Source organism: Otolemur garnettii, unplaced genomic scaffold (assembly GCF_000181295.1).
Source record: "Otolemur garnettii isolate 467f Iridium unplaced genomic scaffold, OtoGar3 scaffold00173, whole genome shotgun sequence".
In the NCBI taxonomy this organism is placed as follows: Eukaryota; Metazoa; Chordata; class Mammalia; order Primates; family Galagidae; genus Otolemur; species Otolemur garnettii.
In genome coordinates, this window is record NW_003852568.1 from 1,742,308 (window position 1) to 1,749,937 (window position 7,630).

At 46.3% G+C, this 7,630-nt stretch overlaps 1 protein-coding gene across 4 annotated transcripts in view; it reads left to right on the forward strand.

Moving 5' to 3' along the window:
- Window positions 1–5,128: 5,128 nt before the first annotated feature.
- The window catches only part of AMMECR1L (AMMECR1 like), a 28,646-nt gene continuing 26,144 nt past the window's right edge, over window positions 5,129–7,630 (forward strand). For all 4 annotated transcript variants that reach the window (XR_002775851.1, XR_002775850.1, XM_003800329.2 and 1 more), the window contains exons 1-2: window positions 5,129–5,509; window positions 6,987–7,093. The gene's annotated coding sequence lies outside the window, so the exon portion shown is untranslated. The remainder of the gene's footprint in view (window positions 5,510–6,986; window positions 7,094–7,630) is intronic.

The window sequence follows — 7,630 nt, forward strand, 5'->3', positions numbered from 1 at the left end:
CTGTGACTCCACGGCACTCTACCAAGGGTGACAAAGTGAGACTCTGTCTCTTAAAAAAAAAAAAAAAACTAGAGGAAAAAACACAACAACAACATAAGAACTGGTATAGAAAATTTTAAATCTCTAGACTCAGAGAACCAGATTGCTTACAAATAACATTGGAGGCTGGGTAGAGTGGCTCATGCCTGTAATCCTAGCATTCTGGGAGGCTGAGGTGGGTGGAGCGCTGAAACTCAGGAGTTTGAGACCAGCCTGAGCAAGAGTGAGAACCTGTCTCTAAAAATAGCTGGGTGTTGTGGCAGGAACCTATAGTCCCAGCTACTTGGGAGGCTGAAACAAGAGGATCACTTAAACCCACGAGTTTGAGGTTGCTGTGAGCTACGATGCCAGAGCACTCTACTGAGGTGACAAAGTGAGACTCTGTCTCATTAATAATAACAACAACAACAATAATAATAATGGGAAAACATGGTGGCCTATCCCTTCAATAGGTATTGAATAGTAATAATTCAATGTGTATTGAATGGCACAGTATTCTATGCAGCAAAGAAGGAACTACAGTTGCATATAACAAAAGGGATTCATTTCTTGGCATAATGAAAGAAACCAGACATAAGAGTACATACTGTGTGAATTCATTCAAATGTCCATGGCATTAAAGAGCAGGCAAAACTATTCCACGGTGATAGAAGTCAGAATAAGGGTTATCTTTTGAGGAGGGATTAGTAACTAGAAGGGAGCTTTCTGAGTTGTTGGAAATATTATACATGTTAAATTGGATGGAGTTACATGGATGGATACTAATGTAAGAACCAGTCAAGCTGTACACTTAAGATTAGTGAATTCAGGCAGTGCCTGTACCTCAGTAGGTAGGGAATTGGCCACGTACACTGAGGCTGGCGAGTTTGAACCTGGCCCAGGCCTGCTAAAACAGCAATGACAACCACGATAAAAAAAAATTAGCCAGGCATTGTGGAGGCTGCCTGTAGTTCCAGCTACTTGGGAGGCTGAGGCAAGACAATCGCTTAAGCCTAAAAGTTTGAGGTTGCTGTGAGCTGTGACACCACTGCACTCTATCCAGGCCAAACTGCAACAAAAAAATACCCAGGCGTTGTGGTGGGAACCTGTAGTCCCAGCTGCTTGGGAGGCTGAGGCAAGAGGATCGCTTAAGCCCAAGAGTTTGAGGTTGCTGTGAGCTGTGACGCCATAGCACTCCACCCAGGGCAACAGCTTGAGACTCTGTCTCTAAAAAAAAAAAAAAAATCTTCTCAAAGTAATATGGCTTAACAAACAATCCTGTGGGTCTTATCAGTTGATTTAAACTATATTTATGAAATAGTTAACCTCATGTACACATCTGTATATACAAAGATTTCATTTTTTTTTTTTTTGAGACACAGTCTCACTATGTTACCCTCTGTAGAGTGCAATGTCATCATCATAGCTCACAGCAACCTCAAATTATTGGCTTAAGTGATTCTCTTGCCTCAGCCTCCTAAGTAGCTGGGAGTACAAGTGCCTGCCACCATGCCTGGCTATTTTTTTTTTGTTATTGTTACAGTTGTCATTGTTGTTTAGTTGGCCTGGGCTGGGTTCGAACCCGCCAGCCTCAGCATATGTGGCTGGCGCTGTAACCACTGGGCTACAGGGCCCAAGCCTGCACAGATTAAGTGCTCGAATGGACACTTTCACAGAGGATAGTGCTTCTGGAGGAGACAATCATCTCCCAGGACCTGCCATTTGTGGACAGCAGAGCACAGATGCCAACCAAAGCCAGACTCACTTCAACTTGAAAAGTGGGAAAATCTGCATACCCATCACGATTGCCTGTGAGACCTTACTTCCTTATTCCTGGTAAGCTCATCAATGTAGTCATACAAGGTACAACTCCAAAAGAATGAGTATACCTAGGGTAGAGACTAACTTTATGGTAATTTCAATATTCAAATACTCATGAAGCTCAGTTATCAAGCATTTTTTGCCATGTTAACCCTATAAAAGCTTTACAATGTATAGGTTTGTGAATATTTAAATGTTTTTTTCTTTTTTGCAGTTTTTGGCCAGGGCTGTGTTTGAATCCACCACTTCCGGCATATGAGGCCGGTGCTCTACTCCTTTGAGCCATAGACACCGCCACTAAATCTTTTTTTTTTAAGATAGAGTTTCACTATGTCACCGTCAGTAGAGTGCCATGGTGTCACAGCCCACAGCAACCTCAAATTCTTGGGCTTAACCAATTATCTTGCCTCAGCCTCCCAAGTAGCTGGGACTACAGGTGCCTGTCACATCTGGCTACAGATATTTAAACCTTGTAACACCTATAAGAGGTAGGTGTTAAATTTCCTACCATAGTAATTTCCAAATTACTATGTTAGGTAATTCAGGCTTATCATTAGAAATTTTACAAATGATAAGCCTGAATTACCTAACATAGTAATTTGTTTACAGGCATTCAGTGTCAGGGCTAGAATTTGAATTCCATACAGATTCTAGAGTAGACTCTTTTAATCATTACCAGATTAGCCATTTAAGGTAAAAAAGTATAGAAAGCTGTAGATCAGGGAGATAGATTTGTTTGGGGGCATTTCTCCTCCTCCTCCTCTTTTTTTATTTAGAGTGTCACTGTCACCCTGGGTAGAGTGCTGTGCTGTGGCATCAACATAGCTCACAGCAACCTCCGTTTTTTGTTCTCCAGCAATCCTCTTGCCTCAGGCTCCCAAGTGGCTGGGACTACAGGCACCTACCACAATGCCTGGTTAGTTTTTCTATTTTAGTAAAGACAAGATCTCGCTCTTGTTCTGGCTGATCTCTAATTACTTAGCTGAGGAGACTCACCCGCTTGGCCTCCCAGAGTGCTGGGATTATAGGCATGAGCCACTGTACCCAGCCTGTTCTAGGGTATTTTGATAATGGGTAGTACTGCTGTATGACAGCAGATTAAGGTGACATTTCAGGACCATGTAGAGGGCGTGAGCCACCCAGCTTTTGTGCAGTTGTCTTTCCCAAATATATTATCTGCTCCTTGCTTGTTGGTGTTCTCCTTCTTTCCTCAGTCAAGCTACAAATAATAATTGTATGCCTGTTATATAACAGGTTTCTGTATTAAGTACAGGAAATGAGTAAATAAGACACAGCCTTTTCCATATTTGTGGCACTTACTGCCTTCAGTTTCTTCCCCTTGTTTATAATTTCATTCTCTTTATCTTTGCATCAGTTCAGATTACTGCCAGCTGATGTGACCTGGAAGTGACTTTTTTCTAAGTCTTGACCCTTTGCCTTTCAGCATCAGTTAAAAACAGCAGTAGCATCTGGATCCTATTTCTCAATAAAATGACTTTTCAACAGCTCAAAGCAAGGTTTGTTTTTGTTTTAATTTGGGAGTATTTCAAGTCCAACTTAAGTTCCATCATTTACCTCCTGGAGTTTGATAACCAAGGAGCAATAACTCCCTTATCTGTGGGCTGCTTACTAGCTGTATAATACCACCTTGGGAGCAATAGACTAAGGCCTTTTTCCAGATGCTGTGTTTTAAGACTTTCAGCTGGAAAGACCTTCGCTACGTAAAATTTATTTGGATTATTTTAAGTCAGGATTTGGCTTTCTTATTCAGAAACAAAAAACTTGGACTCTGGCTTTCTGCCTCCTATACTTCTGGCTCTAGGCCATATGATCATCTAATTTGTAGTTTTTCAGGCAAACAGAGAAGGTTAGAAAGTGTCAATATGGCCTCAAAAGCAGATAAACACATCAAATCTGTGACAGAAATTGCAAAGACTCCTACAGAAACTGCTTCTTTTTATAAAAAAGTCATCTCTTGTTATACAAAGCATACCTGTCTTTTCCATTCTCGCCTGTTCTCCTCGAGAACTCCAGGTCGAAGAGGCACCACTCAATTGCCTTGGGTTTTGTTGCCTACAGGTAATTATGCTAAAAGTCTGCAGTAGTAGATGTATGCAAGCATCTTATTATGCTTGCATACATTATGCGTTCTAGAGCAGAAGGTTTTTGCTGGAAAGCTTCACTGTTAGATATAATTTGCATTTTTTACTATATACTTTTCTTTGGTCTATTAGGACAAACTGTTAAGGATTCCTTCCTTTATGCATCAACAGGAAAACAAAACACAGAATTTGTGGGCTTGAGTCCTTTTTTTAACCACAATTGGTTCAAAACAGGGCTTGTCTTTGCTGCAGGGCCTAACGGTGTATGGAGCTGCTAGGGTCAGGGCACAGGGTAGAAATACGACTTTTAGTTCAACCTCATCTACATGTATAATTGAATAAAAATGCTGCTGTAAGATCAAATCTTGTCGAAAATAATAGGTATTTGAAATTTAAATTATTCACTCCCAAATTTCTTTTAAAGATGTCCTTTTTGAGGGCCTTGCTCTGCTAGTGCTGAAGAATGTGCTTAGTTGGCCTACTGAATAATCCTGCACAGAAGGCATTCCAAATGAAGTTGTATCTAGCTGCGAGTTGAAGAATGAATGATAGTGATGGACTCATGACATGAGTTAATGCCGCCCTGGCTGGGTGAATTCGTCCTTCCCCTGTGCATAAAGAGGCTGGCTAGGTCAGGTGCGAGCGCCTGGCCCTGAACCTGGCACACCTCGCCGCGGGCCCGGCCACAGCCGTCGTCGGCTTGATTTAAGGTTGGATTGAGCTGCCCCTTCCATGCTGCTTTCGAAGGCTGCGGGAGGGTCTGGCAAAGTGACCCGAGCTAGAACCGCTGGTACTCAGTAGCGGGTCGCTAACGTGGGAGAAGATCCGGCAGCTAGGTAGCAACTAGCGACTCCGACCGCACCTTGACCGAGCCGCGGACAATGCCACCAGCCAAGACCGAACTACGACTCCCGGCGTGCTCTGCCTCAGCTCCCGGAGGCCGGGGCGGCCCGGCGTGCACTGCGCCAGGCGGCTTGACCGCTCATCAGCCCGTTCGGTCCCCTCTGCGCCGGGAAAGCGAGGCTGGCCTTCTTTCATTCTCTCTGCGAGCTCCTCTTTAACCTGAACGTCTGAGACTCAGCTCCACAAATGAAAAGCAGCCTCGAAAATTCAACTCCATAGAGCCAGAGCCAGCCAATAAAGTGCCTGGATTAAAACCACGTGATGGTATCGGGGCGGTGCTCCGACGGCTTCCTCATCTCTATGGTTTTCGTGGCTCGCTAGAGGGCGTGTGGTCCACTGGAGGACTCCCTACATTCTTCCTCCATTACCTCACTGCCTCCGGTGGCTGCTGGGATACTGGAGGACTCGGGTCCCAGCTCGACTCAGTCCTCCAGCCACCCGGGGAATACCTCTAGTTCTTCCCGGCCACTGCCGCCGCCCCGGCGCTTCCTCTTTCGCCCGCCAGGCTCCTTTGCCCCGCCCCGTCCGCGCCGCGCGTCTGGCCCACCCGCGGGCCCGCTTCTCTTGGTAGCCCTCACCCAGGCGCATGGCTCCATGAAGCAGGAGGAGGAGGCAGAGCGCGAGAGGTCCCGTCCGCCCAAGCCGCGTCTGGGCCAGGAGAAAAGGTGGGAAACTCTGGCTTGTGCCGCGCCCTCCTCCGCCGCCGCCGTCGGGCCAGGCCTCCCTCGAGCCGCAGCTGCCGTGCCCGCCAGGCCTGCTCGCTCCTGGGCGGGCGGAGGGACCCGGAGTGAATACCCGGGATCCTGGGTCAAGGGTCCCGGGGCAGCGTGGGGGAGGGGCTCCCGGGCGGCGTGAAGGAAGGCGGGAGGGGCCTCGGGCCTTGGGTCTCTCTCAGGGGTGTCGCGAGGTATTGCTGTGAGGCGGTGGGCGACTGCCCTTGCCCCGGGCCGCGTCCAGCTTCTGCTCTTTCTGCGCTCCCTCCAGGAAACAGTCGCGGGTCTGTGTAAAGTTTGGTGGTCTCCGGCGCCGCCTGGTGGCCCCCACCCACCGTCCCACCGCCCCCTCCCCCCCTCCCCCGCCCGGCGTCTGGATTCCACCCCCGCGGCTCGGCCCAAGCTGCTCTACCCGTCGCTCTGTCGTCTCCCCAACTCCTCCAGCGCTCCGTGCTCTTCTTTTCACATCCTTTTTTCTTACCTCTCCCCTTTTCCTTCTGCTGGATTTTCTCCTCCCCACCCCGGCCTCTCCTCTCTCCACTTTGTCTTCTCCTTTTCTTAACTCTCCACACGCGCGCCTTCTCTCTCCTTCCTCTTTCTTTTTTCCACTACCGCACTTAGGCCCTCCTCCTTAAGCACCCCGGCCCCCCCATTTCCATTATCCCTCCACTTTACTCTCTGGGTGTTATGCTTGTCTCCTCCCCAGGCTGAGCTCAGGTTTTGCCCTTCACTCCTTGCCCTCCTGTGTTCCCTGTCCTGATCTGAACTCTGTGCCTCACTCCCTTATCCTGTCCCTCTGGGCCTTATCTTCTTTCACTGCCCTCTCCTAGGGTAGAGTGGGTGGAGCCTCAAAGTCTCCTGTTTACATCCTTGGGAATAGCTCTCGACTTCTGGGGAATGGGGAGAGTTGGTGAAGAAATTATGTAGAGATTTGTGCAAAATTAAGAGTAAGGATGGATGTCTCTTACCAACAGTTATCTCCTCTTGGCATAACATGATGGCTTGTCCTCAGGTCAGGCTCTGGCATGCTGTACAGTATTTCTTCACTACTGGTTTTGCAGAGGATTGGGGAAAATGTTTGTATTCTGAAACCACTGGGGAGCTTTGAAATGGTATATCCTGGTTTAGGAGCAACTTTTGATCTAAATTGGTGATGGGAGAAGATTTAATCTGATGCTCTGGTTCAATAAAACCTCAGTGTCTTCCTTTCTCCGTGATGATGCCAAGGATGAGGTGACTCAGGGCATGGGACTACCTCTGTTGTCTCACTTAGAGTTTGAAATGTTTTGAAGTTAAGGAGAGCCTCTTCTGTAGTTTTTTTTTTTTTAACTCCCCAGAAATTGCTGTATTGAATTGTAGTTTCTCAGAAACTGTATCTTCTGTACTACCTTGATTTTGTTTGTTCATTGCACCTGCATTTCCATCTTAGGTACAGGAAGAAGGAATGGAATTGGAAGGAAGAAGATTTATTCCAGAGACAAAATAGCTCCCCTCTGTTGTAGCTATTCCTCTGGCAATACAAACTTTCTACTTTCAGTGAGTATTATCTTGGACATACGTAAAACAGAATTTTGTTGCTGTTCTTGGTTTAGGCTGTGTTATGATTTTAGGATGTGGGTGTATTTTGTTCAATTTGTATTTTTCTTCTTACATGAGGAAGTCCTAATGTTGAAGTTCTTCCATTTACTCTCTTTTAAAATAATTTAAATATGCAAAGACAAGGTATTTTTCTTAGTCCCATTAGAGTGACCTAGACGGTAGTATAGCACTTCCTTTATATTTCTAGTACAGAAGATCTGGTTTCCCAAATCATTCACTTTTTCCAGAGAACCAAAGAGATTGTCTTAACTCTTAGGTTAATTAACTCAGAGGTCAGTGTAGTTCTGGACCAAGATCAATTATTGGTTCTCCTTTATATGGTTTTAGTCTTGAGAGATTTTGCCCAAAGTTCACTATAATGATACTGTTTTCTTGAAAATGTCATCACAGGCTCGGCGCCTATAGCTCAACCGGCTAAGGTGCCAGCCACGTACACTTAAGGTGGCGGGTTCGAATCCCCAGCCCGGACCCGCC